General features: G+C 53.9%; 1 pseudogene; it reads right to left on the bottom strand.

Annotated features, from left to right (window-relative positions):
- Nucleotides 1–2,328: 2,328 nt before the first annotated feature.
- On the bottom strand, nt 2,329–17,327 carry LOC119093405 (stress-induced-phosphoprotein 1-like; annotated as a pseudogene).
- Between the last annotated feature and the right edge of the window lie 490 nt (nt 17,328–17,817).

The following is a 17,817-nucleotide window of genomic DNA, read 5'->3' as shown; positions in this document are numbered from 1 at the left end:
GATGAGTGAAACAGAAGGTGGGCGCTGGAACCAGCTGAATTATTGGGACGGGCAGAACCTTTCATGGACCCTTCTTATAATGTAGAGGTTACGACCACAAACATCAAAGCGTGGGTTAGGTGTAGGCGGAACTAATTACGAATGAGTAACGGAGGTGGTGTAGGACAGAGGACTTCACTGGTTGGTTAACATGTAGGCGTTCCACATCATTTGGGTAACAGGGTGGGTCGGTGTGGTGTTGATGAAATATGTACACTGTTGTGGGTGAGCCTTCACAGGATGTCGGGTAGATTATCCAGGAAACACTACACGTTAATGCTCACACTTCATTTAGAAAAAACAGCGCTTGCACCACTTGCTTCGCTGCCTTCTTTCTAAAACGTCGTTTTATTTGTCCACCTTTTGCAAACGGAGTCACGACCCTAGATGCTCTGAACGCCGACATATGGCACAAAACGGGGAAAAAAAACAGTCGGAAATGGCAGAACCACCCTGCTAGTTCGTGCGCACGTGACACGTGATACTCATGACCGTGTGCTTTACACGTGATTGCCCGTTCCATTTGCTATCATAGCACGCCACAAACGAGTGGTATCGCATCCTGGGTGCCGAGATGCGGCACAAAACGCGTCAACCCGCTGGAAATAACAGAACCCATCTTTCTACGCGTTGCACGCTTGTCCTGGGTGCATGCTCCCCATCATCCGTTGATCATTTGGGGGAGCAGTGTTGTTCTCGCCAGGTGGCCCTCTGCCGTCCTAAAGTGGGAGGCGCTGCCATCCTGCGGTCGGCTGGGAGGCGAGCGATGTGCAGAGGTGATCGAGTGGGAGGGAGACGAGGCTAGAGCGTGGCCGATGGTGCCGTCATGCGCCGGTGCCGTTCGGAGGGCCCGGCTCTGGGATCCAGCTGTGTTCGTCCACAGGAACGCTCGCACGAGACACCGGCACGAGGATAGAACACCGACAGCATTACTGCATCTTGTAGCGCTGAAATGTGATGATGTTGCGCCAAATTATACGGCCGTAGGGGTGTATCTTCGTACGTGCCTTCTGCCAGCCTTGGTGCCACGCTGGTTTAGTTTTAGACGACTTATATGTCATAAATAACCGCCTATTTGTATGCCAAGTTTATCAACCGACTGCGGAGAGACCCATTCGTAGCATAAGCAAATGATCGAGGCATGAGCACATTCCACAATATGCCCCGGTACATGTTGGATCGTTTACTTTTCATCGGGCCTTGAGATTTAAAGCAAACAATTCCGCACACTAAGGTTCCTGGACTTCTTTCGATTCCGATCAAACAAGGCTTTTTGGTCCCGGCGTCGCTCCCGCGCCCAAAATCATGCAGTGCACCGAATCTCCGGTCTCAACACTGCGTCTGTAGTCAGGTCGCAGGAAAAACATGCCCAGGCACGTAGAGAAAGATGCTGCATCGCCATCCATTTACGGCCCGTCCCCGGTTTATGGGAGGCGGGACATGGCATGCTTGCGATCATTCTGGAACTTGACATGCTAGATATAGTATATGGTCGGAAGCATCCCCATGGGTTTTCATGACCTCCTTTGCGCGCACATCGCAACGGCGGACGGCGAATGGCGCAAGTAGTGCAAGTTACGCAATATTGTCCATCGTCCAGGTCCCCCCCCCCCTCGAGAGCCAGAAAAACCACACAGCAAAAGGGCTAAGGCAGGCAGCACATTTAATGAAATTCTTCTGTTGAACAGCGCGCCACTCGACTCATCTTCTGTTGACCAGTGTGACATCCGACTTATCCTCGTCCCGCCGGCGATACAAAAAATATCCCAGCACGAACCTCACTGTGTAATTTGACACTGTTCCACCGTGCACGCGACATTGACAAAAGCCACGAGTCGGCGCTCTGTAGCCGGCGCCTCCGCGTTCTCGTGGGCTGGTACACTAGGCTGGCTGAACAGTGCCGCCAAAGTAGCCGGAGTTGGGCCGGTCGCCCACAGACGCGAGTCCGGCAATGTCGGTATATTACGCTTAACGAGCGCCAGCCCACCTCACCTGGCTATGCCCGCCTGGCCAACGCAGGTCTGGCGCGAATGTATCGTGTTACTTGGACAGGCCAAATCAACGGGCAAACGAGCAGCCGGCGGCCCCCCGACCTGCGGCGACCACTGCGGTCGACACGGCCCGCGGGGGGCGCGGCGGCGCGCGGGCGGCGCGACCGGCACGCGGTCCGGTCCCCGAGTCCGTCCGCTAGTGTCACGGCACCAGCCGGGGCCCGGGCTGGTGCCACCCGCCGGCTGGCGGAGGGCCGCGGCACGCACGCCTCCGATCCGATCCGGCGCCCAGCACCACTCAGCGGAAGGCAATCAGACCGCACTGCACCAGCTTCTGGATCTTGGCCGCCGATGTCCGGGTTCTTCATGTGTCTGCAATGGTCACGGTCAGTTGTAAAAAAATCAAGACCTATTCGTTTCGCACCAGCTGCAGTAAGAGACACGCTCGTTACCGCCTTAGCATAAACACAATGACTGGCACTTAAGCCCATCCTGTCATGAAAACCCAACATGGCACGCCCAATGTTACCCGCCTGAACCCCTCACGTGCACCCGACAGTTCGTTTTCCGGAGTTTAACAGCTTGCACATCTACCTGTGTCGCCTTCTGGGACGTGCGGGGAGAGAGGTCAAAGACAGACGACGATTGACAAGTAAGGTGAAACAGATGGCGGGGGCTACTAACGATTATTGCCCAAATTGTACCAAACCCGGGGTTTGAACAAAATGGGGGTAAAAGAGTCCGATGGCCTAATGGAAAGCTGCCTGCAAACTTGTTACTCCTGATGACACTATAAGGCAGCCTATCACCAGCCATTCTTCAATCCCCATTTGCTGTTATGAGCACCAAAATATGAACATAAACTTACCACGTCTAAACAGAGCCTATCATGATTATTTTAGCATTTACGGTTATCGCACTCCCGAAGGAGTTCAATGCAACACGTGTAATAAAATAAGCTATCCCCCACTTTAAAAAAGGGAAAAAGTTTTCATCCCTAAGCCACCGGCATCCTATACACGGCCGCATGGCTACCGTATGGTACCAGTACACACCGCACCACATTTCAGCGTCTATGAGCAGAACATTACAACATGAGAACTGAGAGCAGCAGGAGGCTTGCCATAACCATCGAGACGAGAACCAGCCCGGGGCAATACCACGGTGGTCACCGGATGACTCCCAGCAGCCCGACCACACACAAGGTAATGCAATGTACTCCGCCGTCACTGCACGGGCACCGCTCCACCAGACATCCCACGCGGCAAATGACGGGATCACATGGATAGATGATCATAACAGCCGTCTAGCCCGTGCTTTCGATGGTCCGACATGCAGGCGTCGGTGACTCGGAAGCCGACCGGCCGCGGCCGGTGTAGGCGCTGGTGACTGGGAGAGGCGTGGGGAAGCGTGGGACAAAGGAGCACGACCGTGTCCGCGTCCGTAAGTTGCGAGTCCAGGTCAGATTCCGTTCGCCCTACGCCCCCGTTGCAAATCAATTTGAACCGACCCATTCGAAAGCACTTGGCTTGCATGACGGGCCAGACTATCAGCCTGTCTTTATTCTGCTCTGGAGTGTTCACTCACATTCTAACGTACACATATCCAGGACCAAATCTGATCAGTCGACTGCCGCCTGTGAACTATTCATATGCTTACCCGTAAGCGCTAAGTGCGCGCTCGGCATATTCTTATTATTCAATATTTATTCCAGAACGAGCCCGTCGCGCCGGAGAAAAAGGTGCCCACTTTTCAGATGCTATGGCGGAGATGATTAGGACCCCAGGCCAGGGACCAACGCGTGTACATAACGTCACGTACTCTCTGGCGGCGTTGGGGTTGTCCTGCATCTGCTCCAGGATCAGCCGCATGCTGGCATCGCTCAGGATGTTCTGGACCTCGGGATCGGAGAGCGCCCGCTTCTTCACTTGGTCCGGGTCGTTGTCCATCGACACCATGCACTCCCTGTAGCCGTTGATGGCCTCCTGAAGACGTCAGACCAGTCAGCCGCGCGTTCGTAGCTTCAGGTACCACGTCGGAAGGCAGCGCCTGTGACGGCCGCGTTCGGCGCGAACTGGCCGGCCGCCGCGACCGACAGACGGCACGACACCGGCCCAGTCAATGTCATTCCCACCACGACACCGAGCCAGTCAATACCACTCCCACCGCGACACCAGCCCCGTCAATGCCACTCCTACCACGACACCGACCCCAGTCAATGCCACTCCCACCGCGACACCGGCCCAGTCAATGTCACCCACCACGACACCGACCCAGTCAATGCCACTCCCACCGCGACAACCAACCCAGTCAGTGCTACTCCCACCGCGACACCGACCCAGTCAATGCCACTCCCACCACGACACCGGCCCAGTCAATGCCACTCCACCGCCACACCGACCCAGCCAATGCCACTCCAACCGCGAAACAGTCACCCGAGCTGACCGGCAGCAGCGGCCGACAGACGGCACGACACCGGCCCAGTCAACGCCACCCCCACCCACGACACCGGCCCGGTCAATCCCGCTCCGCGCGCGACACCGGCCCAGTCAATCCCGCTCCCAGCGCGACACCGGCCCAGTCAATGTCACTCCCCGCCCCGCGACACCAACCCAGTCAATGCTACTCCCACCACGACACACCGGCCCAGTCAATGCCACTCCTACCGCGACACCAGCCCGGTCAATGCCACTCCCACCGCCACACCGACCCAGCCAATACCCACTCCCACCGCGACACAGTCACCCGAGCTGACCGGCAGCAGCGGCCGACAGACGGCACGACACCGGCCCAGTCAATGCCACTCCTACCGCGACACCGGCCCAGTCAATGCCACTCCCACCCGCGACACCGACTCAGTCAATGCCACTCTCACCGCGACAACCGGCCCAGTCAATGTCACTCCCGCCGCGACACCAACCCAGTCAATGGTACTCCCACCACGACACCGGCCCCCAGTCAATGCTACTCCCACCGCGACACCAACCCAGTCAGTGCTACTCCCACCACGACACCGGCCCAGTCAATGCCACTCCCACCGCGACACCGACTCAGTCAATGCCACTCTCACCGCGACACCGGCCCAGTCAATGTCACTCCCGCCGCGACACCAACCCAGTCAATGGTACTCCCACCACGACACCGGCCCAGTCAATGCTACTCCCACCGCGACACCGGCCCAGTTAATCCCGCTCCCAGCGCGATAGTCGCCCCAGCTGACCGGCAGCTGAGACGGTTGTCCAGGTCCCACACCGACTCAAGCACGACCGGTCTACTGTACCTGGTTGTTTTCGTCTAGTTCGATAGCTTTCTGGAAGGCCTCCATAGCCCTGTCAAACTGATGCATTCCCTTCAGCAGCGTGCCTTTCCGGATGTGTCCCTTGACTGCAAAAGGACGCGTCGTGGTGAGAGCGCTACAACACATGCATTGTTGTGCCATCAGTAACACTACCATTGATGAGAATGGCACATAAGCGCATCAATGCGGTGTTACTCAATACCACAGAAACATTCAGAATGCGACAGCGTGCTGCCTGGCGTATGTTTCCAGACAAACTAAGCCCGCAAAGACCACTGCACAACGAAACCAGCACACACGTGCTGGGAAATGAGTCGCTGTAAACAAGCACCAGGTGAAAATCCTTGAGCGTGCTCTAAGTTAACCGTGCTCCACCTGCAGTATTCCGGGCCAGGCCACATGGTGTCGTCACATTTTCGCCAGACACTCTGAAGCACGCTGGCATGAGACAACGCTGCACACGCATGGAGCGGCCGGCGGTACGGTACTGAATGGCTGCAACTACTGAGTCGTCGACAAGAAATCGTCTGGACGCAGCGCCCACCACCTAAATTCACGGGCAAGCTGGTGCAACCCTGAACAAACGACACGGCCGCAAGCATAACCACGCATATATGTCACTTAGCTAGCCTCTTAGGTTATTTGCCGCCAACACATGGCCGATCCCTTACTGAAGGTGGGGTCCAGCATCTGCTATAACCACACGGCCGACCCCTTACTGAAGGTGGGGTCCAGCATCTGCCACCAACACATGGCCGACCCTTTACTGAAGGTGGGGTCCAGCATCTGCCACCAACACATGGCCGATCCCTTACTGAAGGTGGGGTCCAGCTTGATGCATGCGTCACAATCCTTCAGGCCCAAGTCGAAGGAGGCCAGCTTTGTGTAGCACGCCCGCTCGGTTGCTGTACGTCTTGGCATTGTCCGGGTTCCGCTTGATCGCCTCCGTATACGCCTTGATGGCCTCCGGGTAGTTCCCTGCGGTGAGCCAGCACGCTCGTCAATAAAATGGCGTCATGCTGGTCATGCAAACGGTGAACGTCGGAGTTGACAGGAAATGATGTGTGATGTGGAGAGAGATACAAATAGAAGAAAGTCGATCGAATAACCGAAAACGACTGAACAAAAGCCCAAGGGATAATCGCAACCTGAAGTTTACGAATAGCGAAAATATCAACGGGAGAAGGTTTGACACAGCATATATCAACATTAAAAGATCAAAAGACAGGACCGAAATGGCTATAGTCCAGCCATTCAAACTGATGAGCATACATGTGTTGTGTAAGGAGGCATCGCGCTTCTTTGCCTACGTCAGCCAGCGAGCGCGACTGCTAGCGATCTGAACTGCATGACGTTACCGAAAGCGAAAGGGATACCTTTTTTGAAGAGTTCGTTGCCCCGCTCGCGCTCCTCCTCGGCCTTGGCCGGATCGCGGTAGGCCGCCTCCTTCTGCTCGCGCAGCTTCCGCTCCACCTCCGACAAGCGGGTCTTCACGTCGGCCGTGCGGTGCTCCGACAGCGACTTCTCGTAGAAGTTCTTCGCCTGCTGGTAGTCCTGCCGGCCGGCCACCACACGGGCGTCAGGCGTCGGCCGGCACGCGCGCCACCCCATCAGGCCACACGTACCCACCTGACATCTCTAATGCTAGGTGGAAGGCAGACACGCCATCAAGAACAGAAATCCGCCATACGTTGCCTGACGATGGCAAACGGACGATGACGATGACGATGACCATGACCACGACGATGACATTGACTTTGGATGACGATGCGCCTTTATCACTAACAGTTCGCTTCTAGTCCTTCGCTGCGAGCTCAATCGTTAACAGTGCTGGACTCGTTATCGGGGGCACCTCAGTTCGAATCCCGGATATTCCCATGAGAGAATTCGGGTCGAGACGAGTAAATGACTGAGGCCCAAACATCCATAAGTCCCTCACAGGAGTCAATAACAGCTGACGACGACCGGACAAGTAACTGACTACAACGTTGTGTGCATACTAATACACCAGACCAGGACCACAGTTCGAACGATTATTCCACCCGTGTACTAGGACCCTGTCTGATCATTCCATGATACTAAATAATCTCCTGGTTCGCGAGGGTTGTTTCCAAACACTTGAATTTGCCCCAGCAATCTAGCGCGTGATCACGGGATCTTTCGCGCATCAGCTGGAGCGGAGACGGGCAGAGCACGACCCGCCGGCTGTCCGGCCGTGAGTCGGGACACACATGCAAGGCGAGTCACAGAGGCGTGCCATGCCACAACGAGCTATTAAAATTGACCACAGCCATGGACAGAACGCATACTAAGGCTCCGACCCACAAAGCACGACGTTTTCTGGCACAGATTCCACGGAATAAACAAACTTTTATCACCGTATGGTCTGCACGATTTGTCCGCAGCGCAACCAGAACGCACAGGGTGGCACGTCATTTGAGCGAGCCTAATCGGGGTTCGGCCGCAACAGCCACGGCCCGCTGCCCACTCACCTGCATTTTGCTGTACGCCAGCGCACAGCGGGAGAACGCCTTGGCGATGAGCTTGTAGTCGGCACGGTTCTCACGGCCCAGCTCCACGGCCTTGAGCGACGTGTCGATGCACTTTTGGTACTGGCCATCCTCCAGGTGGACGGCTGCAACAGGGCGGCACGCGTCAGCGGCCATCGGCTCAGTGCTCAAAACAGCCACGGCTGTACCGCAGCCGGCGCCCAGCCAGGCTGCCGTCTCTGCGCAGCGCGCGCCACACTGCCGTACACAGCTGCTGCCGGCCGCGGCTGTACCGCAGCCGGCGCCCAGCCAGACTGCCGTCTCTCCGCAGCGCGCGTCACGCTGTCGTACACAGCTGCTGCCGGCGCCCAGCCAGACTGCCGCCTCCGCGCAGCGCGCGTCACGCTGCCGTACACGGCTGCTGCCGGCGCCCAGCCAGGCTGCCGTCCCTGCGCAGCGCGTCACACTGCCGTACACAGCTGCTGCCGGCCACGGCTGTACCCGCAGCCGGCGCCCAGCCAGACTGCCGCCTCCGCGCAGCGCGCGTCACGCTGCCGTACACAGCTGCTGCCAGCGCCCAGCCAGGCTGCCGTCTCTCCGCAGCGCGTCACCTGCCGTACACGGCTGCTGCCGGCCGCGGCTGTAACCGCAGCCGGCGCCCAGCCAGACTGCCGCCTCTGCGCAGCGCGCGTCATGATGCCGTACACAGCTGCTGCCGGCCGTGGCTGTACCGCAGCCGGCGCCCAGCCAGACTGCCGCCTCTGCGCGGCGCGTCACACTGCCGTACACGGCTGCTGCCGGCCGCGGCTGTACCGCAGAGGCCGGCGCCCAGCCAGACTGCCGTCTCTCCGCAGCGCGCCACACTGCCGTACACAGCTGCTGTCCGTCGCCCTCGTCATACATCAGAGCAGGCTAAAATATTGACCGCGGCGGAGAAATACAGTGAAGAAACACTAATAATCAAAAGCTCACGCCTATCCGTTTGCGACGAGTGTCACCTGCGTTCCATGCAAGAAGTAGGGAGCAACTTAGTCCAATGAATCTCAAAAGCTAGCAGCCTATTTGTCATCGAAGGGGCCCAAACTATTGGCCGGAATATCAGCTCTTTGTTGACAACATTTACATTAACGTAGTGAATGACGCGATCAGAAAGAAGTGTAATAAAAATATTTTGTAGCACTACGTCCGTCTTGGATGTAAAGGACGCGTTGCTAAAACAATATCAAAACGGCCCTATATATAATAATCTCGTTGGCGGATCCAGAAGCACGCAGTACTTCACAAGTGCACAGAGCACCGAAACGCAGTAGGGCTTTGCGCAGCACAATTTCCACCGCTTTGGCCTTAGCACAGAACTTTCACGACAGCGTCCATCCGGGACCCAGCTTTTCATGTCGCGTCTAGCCAGTTAGCCACGCCCGGCGGCCATCCAACGACTATTTTGAGCGGACACCACCATACACTCGTCGATTTCGTCGAGAAACTTTGCCCAGCTTGCCCAGTCCCGTAATAGATAATTTTTCAGCCAGTGTGATTTGCGAACTTTCTTGCGATGTTCGTTGACGAACATTTCACAGCAAACCAACTTCCATGCAATGAGACTTCTGAATCAGCTCACGAGACTTACGATTACCTCGTAAACGCTCCAGTTAACCTCTGGCAACCGAACATCACACATGATGGGCGCGCCAATGCATCGATCATAGCCAGTTGTAAGGGTGTCCCAAAGGTGTCTGGTTCGATCGTTAGGTTATACTATCATAACCAGTTGTAAGGATGTCCCACAGGTGTCTGGTTCGATCGTTAGGTTATGCTATCATAACCAGTTGTAAGGGTATCCCAAAGGTGTCCGGTTCGATCGTTAGGTTATACTATCATAACCAGTTGTAAGGGTGTCCCAAAGGTGTCTGGTTTGATCGTTAGGTTATGCTATCATATACATGATAACCATCGATAGCCCTCGTGGCTCTGACCCCCCTCGCTCAGCCCGCCATGCCGTCCTCGTGACTTGAAAACGATGCGTTATAACCATCGTACCTGCGGCATTCAGCTTGTAAGTGGCTCCAATAATAAACCTGGTGAATTCAAAGTGTTCAGCTTACATGGAATATTCCGAGTTCTTGACCACTCCACGCCCCACAAATCGGAACCAGACACGCTATCTGTTAACATCACTGAATGTCACATCCAACATCAGGGAATAGAGCAAACTAACAAAAGTCATATTCATGGTATCCCAGTGGTACATTTAACTGTATTACACATCTCCACATAGATAAAGACGGATAGGGATATATGTGTGTGTGCGTGTATATGTATGCACGTGCTTTGAGCTTCATGGCCACATTTTCTGGTTTGCGCTGACAGCTCAAGTGTTTCGCATTCAGCGAATGAAAAAGCTGTACAAACGTAACAGCCAGTTTCAATTTGCAACTTCTCCAGTAAGCATCTTCAAATTCTCCCTGTTCCTTTTTTGAAACGCGACAGGTTCCGTCCAACTGTTTGCGCACAATCCCATGTTCCGCAAATGTTTAAGCAGACCTGCTCTCTAAATATTCCGCTACAAGCTTGCACTACTGAACATATACATGAAGCTTAATCAGGAAGCCGTGAATTGACAATTGACGGCTGCTTTTGTATGATCTATTCCATTTGCTGGACTTCAAACAAAGCTACGTAAGAGAAAAAAATGAAACCAAAATTACCGCAGCATAAAAATTTCGCTGTTTTACACTCATCAAATGCCTCCACGAAAACTTGCTCCCATATGCGCACGTATGGCCGTGCCACTGACCTGCTAGGTTGAGCAGGTAGGTCATGTCGGTGGGGTCCAGCTCCAGCGCCTTCTCGTAGTGCTGTATTGCCGTGTTGAAGTCCTTCTTCTTATATGCAGCATTGCCCAGCTCTTTCTGCTCCTTGGCCTGCGGTAGCGCACGCAGCGTCATTACGCCATATCGACAGCCAGTCTAACAAATGTTGAATGAAGGAACGAATTTCTTTGAATGTTTTAAACTTTTTTGAACTTCCATTCAGCGACTTTATTGAATGAAAAGTTGACAGGTGCAATAAACACAATAAACACGCTCCATACGATACTGCTCTGGAAAGGAGCACTGCTCGATCGACCTGGCGCTGCTCAGGGAAGGAGCGCCGCTCGACCGACCAGGCGCTGCTCAGGGAAGGAGCACTGTTCGACCGACCTGGCGCTGCTCCGAGAAGGAGCACCGCTCAAAACCGACCTGGCGCTGCTCCGGGAAGGAGCACCGCTCGACCGACCTGGCGCTGCTCGGGACGATGTTTCCGCCGCCCCGCGCTCTCCTGCTTGTCGGGCGCCCGGTCGTCCGGGCGGCGGCCGAGCCGGCTTGGCGTCGGCCGGCGGCGACTCGTCACGCATCTCGTCATCAGCGCCGGGGCCCGCCTGCAGGTCCACACCTGCAGCAGCCCAGGCCAGGCCCGGCGTCAGCCGGCTCTCACACACAGCTGGCGTCCCCATCATCAGCTCTGGCGGAGCGCACAGCCACGCTTGCAGCAGCCCAGGCCACACCCGGCGTCAGCCGGCTCTCACACACAACTGGCGTCCCCATCATCGGCTCTGGTGGAGCGCACAGCCACACTTGCAGCAGCCCAGGCCATGCCCAAGGTCACTGGTTCTCACACACAACTGGTTGTCGCCGCCATCAGCTTTAGCAGAGCGCACAGCCACACTTGCAGCAGCCCAGGCCAGGCCCAAGGTCACCGGCTCTCACACACAACTGGTGCCCCCGCCATCAGCTTTAGCGGAGCGCACGCCGACCCGTGGAGCGCCACCTCTGCAGCCGACCTGCGCCACTCCCAAAAGTCTCACCCATGAGCGCGCCGAGGGCCAGCATGATGCGCTGATCCTGCAGACCAGCTGGACACATCGTCGGGTTGGCCTGCAGCATCTTCAGCTTGGCCATGAACTCGGCGTCCTCCACCAGGTGCTTTGTCTTCGGGTTGGTGGCCAGCTTGATCATCAGCATGGGGTCTGCAAACGGGTTCGGGAACGCCCCTCCGGGTCCTGAAAACAACCAACAAAGTCAGAACTCTAAACAGTGTCCCAGGCTCGCCACCGAACAACAGTGAATATACGCGGGCAACGCCGCAGCACAGCATGATATCCGACGGAAACAGTGCGAACTCGAAGGTGCTCGACAGGTGAGAATATCTGACACTGTGGCAGGTTGCCTGCAGATACTCGGGGCTCAAAAGCTATGCTAAGCTCCACGCGTAGAAAGTTTGCGGTATGTCTTCTCGCTTAAAACGGTGCGCTTCGTCAGTAATTCGCACTTCGACACCAGTCTCGTGGCGGGGATTGTCCTGAGGCCCAGTCTCGTGGCGGGGATTGTCCTAAGGCCCATGGCGGGGATTGTCCTAGCCCAGTCTCGTGGCGGGGGATTGTCCTGAGGCCCAGTCTCGTTGGCGGGGATTGCTCCTGAAGGCCCAGTTAGTGGCGGGGGATTGTCCTGAGGCCCAGTCTCGTGGCGGGGATTGTCCTGAGGCCCCCCAGTCTCGTGGCGGGGATGTCCTGAGGCCCAGTCTCGTGGGGGGATTGTCCTGAGGCCCAGTCTCGTGGCAAGGGATTGTCCTGAGGCCCAGTCTCGTGGCGGGGATTGTCCTGAGGTCCTCGGAAACTGTCCACTTGCGCATCTGATACACATGCTAGTGTGTTCACTTCCTCCCACTCCAGCTTTGAACCGATGTCTTTTGGGAGTCATGATATGGCATCCACGAAGGGAAGAAACCGCCTTTGACACCTGAAATGGCATGCTGAATCCTGGTCGCATTTCCACGGAGACAAGAGCCCAGACGACGGGAATTCTTTGTGTGTGCCACGTGGAAACACGTTACCCGGAAAGCATTACTGAAGTAATATATCGCTAACACTAATCCAAGTTATCGGCGTCCACTACGTTTGGAATACTAGAAATATTGTAGATGTCATAAAGTACCAACAAAATGGCAACCAAAGTTAGAAACTCCCCCATTTGCATTCAAATTCACATGGCTAGGATACTACGCTGGGTGTAAGGGCATCTAGCATCGCTCATTAACATCAATAGGCATGTTACATCTGAAGACGCAAAACCAACCTGAACAGCTCCCACTGTTTGGACGCGATGGTGTCACCATCTGGTGGGGACCTGCGATACTTACCCCACTGACCTGGGCAGCCGGCCGAACCAGCTCGACCCGCGGCGCGCGGCTGATGTGGCGCGTGTCTTAGGACGGCACGCAAGCCTGGCAGGCTGACAGTGGCCAGACCCCCGCCACGCACTCCACAGGAGTACAGAACAGCCTGCCATTCACCGAAGCGTGCGGCACGTGGCACCAGCATCGATTCCAGACCAGCTGTCCCCATGACGGGTGGTGCCCTCTCCCGGGCACTCAACACTGGTGTACAGGTGGCGCGCGGTGCCCTCAAACGGACAGGCACGCCGGCCGACCGGACGCCAGCACCCCTAGCCGCGGAGGGCGCAGCGGCGACACCCTTCAGTGTGGAGTCGGCTGCCGCCGGCAGCGGAGCTGTGGGCTACATACCTGCCGACTGGCTGGCCTGCTGCGCGGCCCGGGCGTCCTGCAGGCCCTGCTGGAGCAAGCTGTTACCCGGGCTCGCGCCGCAGTCCCTCCTCGTACGCCTGGATCGCCTCGGCGTGCCGCTGCAGGTACGCCAGCGCCAGGCCCTTCCTGGAGTAGCCCTGCCGAGAGGGTCCCGCCCACCCGTCACCCACCGCTGTCCGACAACGCTGCACATAACACGGTGTCCAGTGCGGACGACGACCGAACAAAAACACGGATCTGTGTGCCAGGACCTACTGATCTCGCATTGCAGTCAGTAGTTTAGGTCAGATTCATGTACGATTGTCCATAGCCCCTGCACTTAAACACATCCGTTTCACCAGTGCAGTTCCAAGTGCGCCTATCCCATATTACTAAGTGGTTCCAAAGTCACGGGGAGTACCGATTGCGATAGTTATTGGGTGTCCAGGGCGCGTCAACTGCAGTGGTGCGATATGCCAACAATGGGATGCTATTGGAGCCTCAACAGTACTTTAGTGTTGCTTTTAATTAGTTGATTTGCTAGTTTTGTAGAGCGAGTTTCGCTATTTAGGGCATTTTGCGGATTTATGGGAATGTTCTGCATTTTAAGATATTGAGGCAAGCATCACACATGATGAAAGATGCCAACTTGTAAAATTACATCGGTTTCTTTTCGGTGCAAAAGACTGCTCTACACCACTAGTTTCCACTATTTAGTATACATGCTCCTCAATACGCCTTCGTTTGGATGCGTCGTGGCAGGTCTTGACGTCGTCAGCCGCCGCCAGACTAGCCGTGTCAAAATTGCCCCTATAGTGGACGGAATGACCCACTTGTAGTACTTCCAACTTGTCAAGAGGTGGCGCTGTGTTGCTGATGCATGTTTCCAGAACCGAATATCGTCATGTGCTCGTGCTTTGGCCTTTTCTAGTGGTATTATTGCACATCTGTCCGTGATTTTATGTTGTTTACTTAACGAAATCACTTTTAGTTATTGCACCGCGCACCTTCGACCAGTCGGGCTGGTGCTCGATCGCCTTCTCGGCATCGGACAACGCCGCCTCGTACTGCTTCAGGCTGGCGTGCGCGGCCGACCGGTTACTCCAGAGCACGTGGTTGGTCGGGTCGGCCTGTATGGCCTCCGAGTAGAGCCGCACCGCCTCCTGATGGTTGCCCGCCGCCGTGGCCGCGTTGCCTTGCTTCTTCAGCTCCTCGGCCTGCGACACACAGCAGTGAAGTCTATCAGACCAGCCCGACGAAGCCCGAAGGCGAAGGCGAAGCCCCGACGAGGCAGCAGGCGGCGACGCCAGTACCACACCAACCACAGCCATCCGATGCCTCCTTAATGTAAGCCTCGTGGTAAATGGTGATGCTATGCCAACTACTGTTTGTCAATGACAAACATATCACTCAAAAGTGGTGTAAGGGCACAGAAATGAAAAAAAATTGCATAAGGCAAATGTTATTTGACAAGATAACAAAACAGTGGCAGCAGCCAGAGTGTGTACCAGTTAAAAGGAAGCAAGATTTTTCTGAAACAAATTTGACATGCATTCAATGCAGATAGAGACACCATCTATATACTTTTAGGGTGGCGTGCCTCCCCAAGATGCTGACTAGAGCCTTCTTCCCTCCACCTGCCTCTCGGAGCCCCCTCAATACATGAGGCAAGGGAGAATACAGAGGCAAATAAACACATCAATTATTTTAACTATTAATATGCTAGGTAGAAGGCACCTTACACACTACAAGTACTTGCATGTCAATTTTGCACCAAAAGCATCCTGTATGTACCTAATGTTTTTGCCCTCCTAATGCCTATATATGTAAAGCCTGCTTCCAAATGTTTTACTAGTTTTCACCTTATAATGCCTGGATTGGAATAAAGAGCAGTTGACTGCAATACACAACAGCTTATAAGAGAACAGCACAGCCAAGGTAAAAGTTGAAGTATGTTTTCCTTCACAGTGGCATGTGATTTGTCACAATTAGGGCTATGGTGGATATACAACACAATCAGCAACAGTGGTAGTCTTCAGTGATTTCTTATTACAATTTACTGAGATGTTTTTTGTGAATTACATCCCATTCTGAGCATTTAACAAACAGCAGCTCACATTTACTAGAAATCAGAAGTCAAACTTAATCAGGAACACAATTTTAAATATACAAAATATCAAAACATTTCTTTATTGCAACACCAAGGATGCTAATTCAAGTGAACAAAATCTGGAGAAGGTTTTTGGGGGCAGGGTGTTCAACCTTTTTGGCTAAGCCCACTTCCAAACAGCTTTAGCAAGTGACATCCCTGAATGCATGAAGCAATAGACAACATACAGGTTGATGCAAGCAATGGTTTCTGGCCCCTGCCTGCTGAAATGCTGAAACACCAACTTACCAATCAGGCACCAGCAAACTGTATCATGCCTGTGCCTATGGCAAGACAAAACTGCAGCTGCAAGACAAAATACTGCATCTACTCACTGCACATTCTCACGTGAATACTGTGCCACAATATGCACTCTATTTTATTCTTTTCTCAATTTGCAGTTCCATCATAAGCTTAAGTATGGCATTCCTGAAAAATATCACTGACAGTATTTCACAAAGTTCCATGCTTACCTTTCCTTTGTCAGCCATGGCAATCACACTGTATTCTTCTTGAGTATCACAAATATGCAGCAGAAGTTGAACCACCAGATATCAGCATCCAAATATCAGGTGTCTGTATTCAGCTCCAGGCCACTACTCTGTAAAAGAGAACAGTCATTGATCATATGCCAACTTCTTCCAAACAGGAACTGTAGGGTGTTCCAAAATCATCTTTTGTGGGGGAAAAGTATAGGTGCTCAGGACTAGTCTGGTTCTCTGGTTCAAGGCAAGTTCAGTGGAATCCGTAAACAAATCAATGATCAGCTTTACGTTTTGATGACGTCCTTTGTACTGTGAATGCTGTTGCAGGTGTGAAATTATCATTAGTTCACTTTGAAGAGTAACATAAACAAATTAACAGTGGCTGATTCCATGACACTGATTATCATTGGTGCTGCATGATTTTTAAATCAGTCATTGGACAGGTTGAATTCTGACAGGTTGGTCAATATTTAAATGGTGTCAGACCTGGCCTATCCAAGGTCAATTGGATAGACATGGCACAGGAAAAAGATGGTCAATGTCCATGTCATGTTGTGCCAGCTATTTCTATTCTATTTTTAATGTCTTCAAAAATGTGGATGTAATTGCCGACCTTTAGTACTGTTAATGGATTGACTGGGACATTTAAGCATGTTCCCATTTCTACAACCCAATTGAGCAATATGATATTAACAAAAATCATAATAACCCATATGGCATCTGCAAATATATGCAAAATATACATATTAGCTTGTGAGTAAAGGCCGAAACAGACCTGATGTCCTTGATAAGTTACAGAACTTTAAACAAATATTGCCTCTGGAATGCACATAATACAAAAACTTCCCATTTCATCACTGAATAACATTTTACTTTAGGCACAAATGATCCATCGCATGCATCAAATGCACAGCCATGTCACAGATCATTATATGCAATGTCTGGAGTCAAAAACAGTTTTAATCATTAGGACTGCTCACACTCATAAATTACTGAGCTGCATGCATATCTACAAAATAACTGAACACATTCATAGAAGCCCCGTTCCAAAATGGAATATAAATCGAAGTTAATTCACGGCCAACCTTGCCAGTGTGACGAGAGCATCCCCCGGACCCCATCCTGTTGATAAGCGTCTACGCGGGAATCAAGACCTGCTCAAATGCAATTACCTGTTTCGACTTTTTCTAGCACTACAGATGAAGATGGCGTGCTCCCAAATTACCACACCAGCTCTCTTCGCGCCCACGCCAGCACCCCACAGCCGATGTAACCACGCAGCACAACCAACGCGAGGAAATGTGTGCCGAATGTCTACACAGCGCAGATTTGCAGTTCGGTTTTAGCCCAGAAGTCTCTGGAACAAACGGCAGGCGGCTTCGTAGTCACTCAGTGACTTGCTGACATTTTTAGAAAGAGTTAGTGTGACGTCACTGGGAACAGCTTTTTACGGCTCTGAAAGAGTGATAACTGCGTGAGCGCGTGCAGTAGCGCAGGCAGAGGTGGTGGGCAGACGGGGGGGGGGGGGGGGCGGAGCACAGGAGGCACGTGCCTCCTTAGGCTCCGTCCGGCCGGAGGTCGCATTCAGGGGTCGGGCCTGCAGGGCCGGGCACTCCAATGCCAGCCAGAGGTCCCTGTGCGCCGATCAAAGGCCCCTGAGTAGATAGGGCCTATATGTCGGTCAGATACCGCGCCTTTCGGTCAGCCACGGAGCCTTTTGTGCGCCAGTGACGCACAAGAGGCTCCGTCGCTGCATGAGCCTGAGGGTCCATTTCCAAACCAGGGACAAAGTCAGAGCCAGCAATTT

Source organism: Pollicipes pollicipes, unplaced genomic scaffold (assembly GCF_011947565.3).
Source record: "Pollicipes pollicipes isolate AB1234 unplaced genomic scaffold, Ppol_2.1 Scaffold_4002;HRSCAF=4701_pilon_pilon_pilon, whole genome shotgun sequence".
NCBI classification, from domain to species: Eukaryota; Metazoa; Arthropoda; class Thecostraca; order Pollicipedomorpha; family Pollicipedidae; genus Pollicipes; species Pollicipes pollicipes.
This window is presented reverse-complemented; position numbering and strand designations above follow the sequence as displayed.